Below are 10,675 nucleotides of genomic sequence, written 5' to 3' on the forward strand. Positions count from 1 at the left end.
TGATAAAATGATGAGCTGATCAAATTGCAATGTTGGTAACTTCTTTTTTATCACGTAACTCATTGTGGAGCTGCTTGGGGAACAGTCAAGTCAGTATACTTATTTTCCCCAAAAATACTTCAAAAAAATTAAAAGATTTCTACTGGTTGGGGAATTCAGGGAAGTTAATATTATTTTTTTTAAATATTAAAAACTGTATTCACAGCACTTTTCAATATTGTATAACTTGCAAACATTGCAAAATATCTACAGGAATGAAGGCACTATTCTGCAAAGTGTCTGATTTCCTTCCTGCTTCAGTTTCATGCATTTCAAAAGAAAAGGACAGAAAAGAGAAGAGGATGAAATCTGAATTACAAATGAAAAGGAAATTGTCCCAAATGAATGCTGTTACATCAAAAAATCCTGATGAGAACTAAGCTTCCTAGGAGGAACCAAGAACTGATCATTAGTTTAATTAAAATCTTTTATGTCTAACTAGAACTTTTCTTGGTTCATTTACAGTATTGCTCACCTGTTAACAACACAGCTAGGGCTGATGTATGCAAAATTTCTTGTACCTACCACTTTTCCCCGCTATTCTGCTCACCTCCTCTTCCCTTCTCTTGCCACAGCTCTCTCAAGAGAACAGCGGAGGGTTTCAACAAGTGATCAGTGTCCCAAGTTGTTTGCAGGGAGGAGTGTGACACTGGCATTCCGCAGCCTGTAGTCTGCTTGAATTATCTTTATATACTATCTAAACTAAAATGTTGCTTTCTTTAACTCTAGTAATTCCCAATTTCACATTTTGCTTGCTTTTCTGTTCTGTTTTATTAGCCTTTAAAAACATTTTACAGGACACACATGGCTGCACTCCTACAGTGCCAAGTAATTGGCGACTACCATTTGAGTTTGCAGTCCTGGGGTTTTGGGTATATCTGTTGCTACACTACACTGCACTTTTATTCTAGGATTCTATTCTAGACAGCTCACCCCACTCAGAATAACTACTTGTTATCATTACCTATTAGTTAGCAGTAGGTATTCATCGCACTGCACCATTGCACACAGCTAAACTAAAGCTAAAACAATTTGGGACATTGCTATGTGACCTCGAGATGATTGCTGTCACAGCTGTGACATGCTAAAATCAGTTCAGGACAAGAGATTTACAGACAAGTCCAGAGAACTTGTATTGCTGGGTCAATTCAAAGTCTGTGGCCTCTTACCAGTATTGGTAAACTCATTTTTACTCAGCTACAGGGCACAAATTTTGGTTAGGAAGTTCATGTGAAAATGTTTTGAAAGTCAAGGATTTTTCTGAAGTACTGCTTATGGAAACATTAAATGAGACAAGTAAGTATACAATATTTCATGAAATAAATCTATAAAACTTCAAATTGTGTAAATATACAGAGCTTTAATAAATTTTTCCTATAAGGTTGAAATATTCAGAAACACTTATGGGTGTGCTTAAGAAAGGCCTAATCTTGTCCAAGCCTCAGCTGTTAAGCCAGAAGAAAGTGTCTCATTACAACTGCTGATTGGAATTTTTATGGTCTAATCACTGTCAGAAAACTTCATTATTACAAGTGTAATAAGTGAGTGTATTAATTGTCTGTCTCTTGACAAACTAAATTTAACCTTTAACCTAAATTTTAATTTCAGTGATTGTCTAGACAATTTAATCCAATTTTGTGCTTTGTTCTAGATATGTGAGCACTGTTCCACATACAAACATTTCCTTTTATTCTGCTTCTTTTGTCATCCTTTTTTCCTCTTTTGAGTATGTGATAGGACTTAATTTTCATGGTTTATCTGAATTTAGACAGACTTTAAAAAACTCTAGGTGTATTAGCATTTCCACGTCATCTTTAAGATGCTTCATATGCATTTTATACTTTTTGTGCTAACAGCAGTCTTTGACTGTTCAGTAGAATTTGTATTTTTGAGATACTGAATTAGGATTGCAAAGTGCTCAGTGTTTGTACCCGTGAGCATGGAAACCATAAAACAGTAAAAGCTCTGTGAGTCCTTGGATATGTAAAATAGCATGCCTTAATGTGAGAAAGTCTTGCCAGTCTGATGTTCTTGAGGCCAGAATGAATACCCCACATGGGGCTTCCCAGCCCAGGACATACGGTTAGGAATTAATCACACATTGAGCTACCCTGAAAAAATAACTCAGCATCCAGAGTCTACTTGGCAGCTTCAAGATTCTGAAATGGTGGGTTTGCAGGTGGATTTGTTTTCAAATATACAGGAATAAAAATGTCAGTAGAGACAACAATAAAAATGTCAGTAGAGACAACATTCTTCTGAGGTGTCAGGAGCCCCCCAGGAAGGTTCTGTATGTAAAGGCAAATCTGTTTCTTGAAAGAGTATTGGGAAATTACATTTCAGTGGATCTGTATTGTTCCAGTTTTCTTCTTTCTGTGAGACCTTTGGTAACAGTCCTTCAGAGTGTAATTTTCCTTAAGCTTTTATGAATTGTTTTAAGAGGCCATCAAGTATCTAGCTACAACAGTTTTACACAACATGAGAAACTTCACTGGGCAAAGTTGTTTGTCATGACAAATGTGACCCTGGTAAAAGCTCTGTTCTGAGACTGGCTAGATGATCATTGTAGGAATAATTCCTTGACTTCTTTGATGAGGAGGGAGCATGGTTGAAAAGGAGATTCATAGTGTTACCTGATGTAATAATTTTGTTAAAAAATATATCAGTTGTATTTAATGACTTTGAGCAGATTCTTGAAAGTTTTCAAAAGCACAGATTTATAGTACAATAAAATCATTCATGGATGAGCCTGTACTAAGCACAGTGTAATGATTTGTCTCAGAAACATTTTAAAGTTTTTATGTTAATATATATTGTGTTGGTTGGATGAGTTTGGTGAATAATTAGTGTGTCTTTTATTTGATGTCTTGCATTGTTGTACACACTTGGCTCGTACATTATACTGTTCTGCTTAGGACTCCAATGGCTTACTACAAAATAATGACTGGAAAATTATAAAGATAAAAATGTTTTACTTTCTCCACGTATGTACACAGACACAGCCCTTTATGGATTTGAGCAGTAGCCTGTGTGCCTCTCAATTTTCAGTAATAAATTACCTGCATAATTACACTAACTGCCCTACCTATGCTGATCTTTGATTCTGACCTGTTCAATACAAGTGCTTTTATTTCTAAGGACATATCAGTTCATATAGAAAAACAACTCATGAGATGAACCTGAAAAAAATGGAGTGCATTTTAAATGGGCCATTGTCTTTGGCTGATGAGAGCATGCTGGCATTGACCAGTCCATAGTGAAGGAGCAGTCTTGATTTCTTTATTAATGTTAAAATCCCTCACAGTAGCACAAGTGAATAAGTTTTTATCACTTTTATCTAGCTAAATAAAGAGCTCCACTACATTGTACTCAGTAATGATCCATCATGGAGCAATCGAGTCCATCTCTCAGTGGTGCTTGATCACCTTACAATAGATATAATCATAGAAATATAGAACCATAGAATGGTTTGGGTTGGAAGGGACCTTTAAAAGTCACATAGTTATAACCTCCCTGCCCTGGGCAGAGAAATCTCCAACCAGGTCAAGTTGCTCAGAACCCTGGCCAACCTGAACCTGAAAGTTTCAAGGATGGGGCACTCACAACCTTTATGGAAAACCAGATCCGGTGTTTTACCACCCTTATTGCAAAAAAATTCTTCCTCATATCTAGTCCAAATCTACCTCCTTTAGTTTAAAGATATTACTGTTATGTCCAACTCAAGTGCAAGGGAGCATTCAAGATTTATAAATGCCTGTAATCAAAAAAGAAAGGCAAAAGCCAGATCCAAAAAATTAATTTCAATTTTATTAACAATCTACATGCTCAGCAAGGGAATTGATATATGTTTTGCTCATATTTTCTAACAGTAAGAATAATAAAAAAAATAAAAGAAAAGAGGGAAGAGGAGAGAGAGGGAGGGAGGGAGGGAGAGAGATCAGATTTTGGTACGATGGAGAATAGGGATAATAAGAAAGACTGTTTTATGAGGGGACTGGGTACTGGTACTGTGACTTCTTCTGCATGAATTGTCACACTTCTTACAGTCTTTTTCATCAGAATAAAGGTGTTTATAAGTTTGTCTTCTGACGATACTGAAATGTACTGGGATATCTTCTTACATCAAACCAGCAACACCCTAATCACTGACCAAGAAAAATTACAAATGCATTTTAGATGAGGAGAATATGAATAGAAAATCATATGTAACGGTATAACAAATTGAAGACATTGAAGACATTGAGGATCTGGTGATAAATGGAAAAGGAAGCTGTGCAAAATGAAATGTAAATGTATTGGTATAATACTAATTGAATTATAGCACTATGGGTGAAATGTTCTCCTGAATTCTATTAATAAAAACTATTTTTTTAAATGAAATAACAGGTTTTTTTTTCCCCCATTTCTGCATCTAATTTCATCTCAACATGCTACCCTGCTTGTCTTCAAGTAAAAAAACAAACAAAAAACTGCCTTAGAAATTCAATTTTGCATTACATCTTATAGTAAGTGCTTCAACTTGCCTTATGCTTCAGAGGAAGTGCTAAATCCTTCAATTATATGGTAAAAACAATAAATGGCCTTATTTAACATAAGCAGCAATATATTAGCTTTATCCTTTAGGTGGGTAGTAAATCCAGCTAGTATAACCAAAGAGTGTCAGTCCTACCCAGGGTTCTGTAAGAGTCTAGGAATGAAACACAGAAGAATGGCACTATTTTTCTCAGTGGCAGTTGGAGTCTCCTGTCAGTTCAGGGGAATTCTGTGTTGAAACTTTCCTGCTCACAGATGAGTTAAACACTTTGCATTGCTCAAGTATTAAATCACACAGCAGATGTTTGGTCAATTTGTCTGTGTTCTTTCCCCCACTTGCTCCTACTTGCCCAACAGTACAATAAGCAATAATAAGGCTGAGCTATATTTTGAAATCAGGTTATCACCCTGACTTGTAGTTACTCTGAAAAAATATATTTTGAAATACAGGAATTTGAGGAAAAGCTGTAATTATTAATCCTATTCCTATAGGGGAAGGTCAATTTTCTAGAAAAATACTAGAATATTTCCCTTGAAGTTTTTATGTGTCCTCATTTAATAGGAAAGCAAAGCCATCTTCTTATTTAACACAGTTAACAGGATTAAGTAACTCAAAATGAAACTTGCAACTAAAGTATATGAAGACTTGTCTTTACTTACCAAGCTGAACATTTGTATTTGCTTTCTTTTTTTTTTTTTTTTTTAATGTAGTATCATAAAAATGTCACTCAATTCAAGAGTGCTCCTGCTCCTATTTTTGTAAAGAGCTGGGAAACACTTTAATCTTTTTAAGATCTACTGACCCTTTCACAAATTTTTAATATCATGCTGCTAGTATTACTTTTTTTCCAAAGATCAATGTAATGTTTGTACTATGAAGAGATCTTTGCTTATTTACATAATCTTCCAGTGTGTTTGCTGTAATGAAAGTATTTAATTAATTTAGAGCTGATCATTTGAACAAAATGGTAACTTAAAAATTTGAAGTTTACTATTTTTTCCACCTTGTGAAGGAAACAAGAAGTTAGAAAGGTTGTAAAGTTGTCATTTTAAAGATTTAAAGGCCACAGAGCCTTATATTTTCAAACTTGTTTAGAAAATCAAGTGTCTGCTCAGTATAACTACATAATTCTATATAGGCATATTTAACCTCCTAATTATCTTGAAATATTGGTTAAGGTTAGCTTTGGACAAAAATCTATTAAATTCTGTTAAAATTCTTCTGTTATTCAGGAACAGATACTTGTGATAATTTAAACTTATTTTCACATGTGATGGATATTCCAGGCAAAACCAAACCAAACCAAACCAAAACAAAAACAAACAAACAAACAGACAAACAAACAAACAAAATTTAGGAAATGCAACAATTCTGTCTTAGTTTTTTTCAGTTCAAGTTCAGCTTTTTGCATAATGTAATCTGAAACAACTCTCACAATGATTGTGAGCAAGGAAGGTGCCACTCTTTAATCTCAAAAATATTGATAGAAAAATAAAGTTTCTAACAATGCATGCCAAGATATACACTTTCTAAAATAAATACATATGAAGAGAATATACCATTTTACTCAGCAAAAATATCAATTATGTCATATAAAGTTGCCCTAGACTGCAAGGAAGTATTTTTAGAGGCTATGCTGAAGAAGCAAACTGATTAAAATGATGGTTTAGTTCAATTGACCTGAATCAGTCTTCCCTGGTGAGAGAAAACAGCTTCTTATAATTACCTATAAATATTAAACATGACTTAATATCTCATCCTTCTGTGTCTGAGGGGGAATAAACCAAAAAAAAACAACAAAAAAAAGGACAAAAACCAAAACAAAACAACAAAAACTAACCAACCAACCAAACAAACAAACAAAAACCAAACCAAACAAACTAAAAAAAATTCCCAAAACAACACAAGGCTTTTAGTAGCATGTTATACCACTAGCAGAAATAGTTATACTGAGTACCTTGGTGCAATTCTCACACTGAAGATAAAGCTCTGATCACGTCTAGGACATGAATAAATCTTAAATGGCATTTTAGGATGGATAGCTGGATTTTGGGGAGGCAGGGATATTTTGGTGATGTTGCCACAAATCAAGCATTGATAAAGGGTTCTTTTCTCAATGCAATGAGTGTCTCTCATTCTAATTCTAAATGTTGTAACTTCAGTGCCTGTGAGAGGAAAGTATTTCTCTCTCTCTTGCTTTTTCCTCTTCACCTGATGGAAAATCACAATTCCGTATGCTAGTAAAATATGCTGAGACACATTTCAAAATGTTGAAAAATACATGAGACTTCAAGACTATTTCCAGATCCATTAATATATTACAGTTTTATTGCATAATAATAGTGGGTTGAACATTACACATGGAGGCAAGAGTGGCTATTTCTTATGAAATATGAAAAGGTGTGCAGTTTGCTGAATACCTGTGCTCCTTTTTCTGGAGAAAATTTTTGGCTGAAGATCTCCAGCATGGAATATAACCTGACTTTGTTTTAAACATCCTAGAAACCCAACACAAAAGAAACCAATTAGGGTAATTAGTTATTAATTACAACAAGATTCAACTTTTACCGAGGCAGACCTGCATGTAAAGACCATTTTTTTCCTCCCTCTGCACGAAGTTTTGGATCCATAGGGGGTGAAAACGTACACATAAAATGCTTGTGCTGTTTTCCTTAAAAGTGCCCCTTAAAGGCTGATGTGCTTCATAAGTTTCCCCAAAGTATTGAATATTGATGTTCAGTTCAGACTGGGACTTATTATGCTGAACATCAACTTGCCAAATCCTATTATAGTAAAAACCTTGAGATAGTATTTAATCACATGAACTGAGAATGCTGTAGTGAAGTTAAATGAAATGTGCCCGGAGAACATAAGTGATTCAGGAAGAATCTTAAAATTCTTAGTCTTCCATACAGTTTCTTAGAAGCGTGTTTATAGGGAACTCTTTGTCTCTTTAAGCAATGAAAGAGAAAAAACTCCAAAAACTAATATCAAAATGAAACTGCTATTTTTAGCTTGAGACATTTATCTTCTTCAAAAGGGAAAATGTGCAGTGAGTCATTCCTGCAGCTGGCGCTAAAGCTTGGTTAGTCACATGCCTGTGAACTTCTCAACTTGAGTACAAACAACAAAAGCATTCTGAAGGAACTAAAACCAGAAGTTCATAAAAGATACGGCACTCCATGAGTAGACAATGTCATCTTTTCAAGTCACCTCCATGTTATCATCTTTCATATGTGCCTATGCTTTTAACCAGTGCTTCCTGCATCTGTAGCATTAGCTGTGCATTTCATTAAGCTGAATTAATATTGGCTTAAAAACAATATCTTTAAGGAGTACTTATGTGTAATCCTGTAAACTCTCCATACCACAAGTCTTAGCAAGGAAGGGAGTGTTCACCTTTTCTGCACATATTCAATATGTGGCAATCCTCTCTGGCATTATATTGCTAAGATATTTTTTCTTTTCAAGTCTGGAAGTTCAGTTGGTCTTCTAATGTGCTCAGGAAGCCGCAAGCATTGCGGATTTCTCCTTAGAAGTGCTTCCAGGCTACTCATAAATCTAAGAGAAGACGACTAATTGCAAAGAGCTAATAGCTGCTTACTGGGCTCAGCTGGCAAAGAAGTCACCTCACAGTGAGCCAAATTGTCATAGAGTCGTAGAATCATAGAGTGGTTTGTGTTGGAAGGGACCTTAAAGATCATCTACTTCCAACCCCCTGCCATGAGCAGGGACACTTTTCACTAGACCATGTTGATCAGAGCTCCATTCAGCCTGGCTCTGACCACTTCCAGGGGTGGGGCATCCACAACTTGGCCAACCTGTTCCAGTGCCACACCGCCCTCACAGTAAAGAGTTTTTTTCCTAATATCTAATCTAGATCTAACATCTTTCAGCTTAAAGTCCTTACCCTTTGTCCTTTCACTACAGGCCTTTGTAAAAAGTCCCTCTCCAGCTCTCTTGTAAGACCCCATTAGATACTGAGAGGCCACAATAAAGTCTCTCCCCAAAACCTTCTCTTCTCCAGGCTAAACAGCTCCAGCTCTCTCAGCCTGTCTTCATGGGGCATATGCTCCAGCCCTATGATCATTCTTGTGGCCTCTTCTGTACTTGCTCCAACAGATCCACACCCTACTTATGTTGAGGGGAACCAAAGCTGAGTGCAGGACTGCAGGTGGAGTCTCACGAGAGCCGAGTAGAGGGGGATAATATCTTCCCTTAACCTGCTGGCCAGTCTGCTTTTGATGCAGCCCAGGGTATGTCCTTCCAGCCAAGTGAATGTAATAAAATACAGTTTTATTATAGTAAGTGAGATTTTTTTTAACCCATATCAACAGCTTTGCCAGCACTTTTTGCATGTAACCTATGCTCCATGGTTGGCCAGGAAAGATCATGATTCCTTTCATACTGCCTAGGGTTAAATTACTTGGGGCAGCCTGACCCACAACAAATAGCCCTGAGTACTCACATGTGTTGTGAGCTGGCATCTAAACATGCTGTTGACCAGGTCCTGGTTACATATAATTGCAAGCACAAGAAACTGAATTGTTGGTAATGTTTATTTAAAATGTTGAAGTTGTTGTAAATGATGATAAATTGCAGCCAGGCAATGATGTGTGATGTTTAAGTGACCCTGTCCCACAGAAAAAAAAAAAAAAAAAAATCATGACATCATTGGGGAAATGACTCTAATTCTAGCAATAAGAAGAGTGGTTGTTGAAAGGACTGAAAATGGTCATCTAGACTATCTTTTAGGCAGTGCTAAAAGGAATAAAAACCAGCCTAATATTCATTGTTTGCAATTGTTTCACCCCTTCAATTCAGTACATTTTGCTATTTCTATTAGAAAGAGTCTAAAAAACCTAGTTTGTTACAGCTGTGGAGGGGAGTGAAGCATTAAAATAAATTCATTCATATATCAACCCAAAAGAAAATTCCATCACTATTTTAGTCCAGCAGTCCATGCCTTCTCAATGCTTTATCTTAGTGATGTGAATGTTTTAACTTGAAAAGTCTGATTATACTTTTTAGTAAAAACAGCGGAGAGACTTTTTGTGCATGTGTTTATATTGTAACCTTAGTCTGCTTGAATTCTGGCTATAGTCATCAATTCCCACAAGACCTTAATTTTTTTTTTTTTTTTTTTTTTAATTTGTTTTGGTTTTTTTTTGGAAACTCCCTTGTAAGAATCTAGACGTAGAAGAGTTGGTGAGATGGTTACATTCCAATACTGAGGTAAGAATCACTGAAATAATTCTTTACATACATTTCAGTTCATGTTCATGTATACTCTTTTCTATAGAAATTGAGAAAGTTCATTCTATCTGTTACTGGGACAGAGTCCACTTGACACTGGTGGTAACTTGTTCAGACTTTACAAGGTGGTTGATGTGTCAGAGTTCAGAACCTCTGACTGTCTCTTGGATTTGGCAGCGGCAAAACAAGTGGTTCTGAGTTGGCCAAAAATCTGTCAAGCTTAGGCTTGTTGTTTTATTTCAGTTTCAAATCTGTCTCCTTTCTCCCATCATATTTTCCCATTTCCTCTACAAACAATACTCGAGTGACGAACCTTCAATTAATATTATAATGTTACATTTCTGCAGCCCTGAAGCCTTTATTATCTTCAATAACACTTTCCAGGTTTATGTTAAATTATTTGAATACTTAGAAGGAGATATTAAGAATGTGTTCATGATTGTCATTCCTCCTACTCTATTTAGGCAATATCAGAATCACAGAATAGTTTGGGTCAGAAGAGAACCTAAAGATCATCTGGTTTGAAGCCCCCTGCACCAGGCAGGGACACATTCCACTAGATCAGATTGCTCAAAGCCCCATTCTAGGATTTCCTATAGTACTAGAAGTGGGCAGACATTTAGTTATACAAGAACATTTGTTTCTTTTCATATAATTTGGAAATGCGATTCACCTTTGATCTGTGCTACAGGCCATCTGTACAGATTAAGAGCAGAGCTGATATATCAGTGTCCAGGTAATTGTTAGCCTTCAATGTGCAATCCTGTTTGTTTTTTTTTTTTTTTAATTTTAAGAGTTTTACACCATCTAATACTATTCAGGCAAAAAACCACTCCAGAATGTGTG

The sequence above is a fragment of the Hirundo rustica genome, chromosome 2 (genome assembly GCF_015227805.2).
Source record: "Hirundo rustica isolate bHirRus1 chromosome 2, bHirRus1.pri.v3, whole genome shotgun sequence".
NCBI lineage: Eukaryota > Metazoa > Chordata > Aves > Passeriformes > Hirundinidae > Hirundo > Hirundo rustica.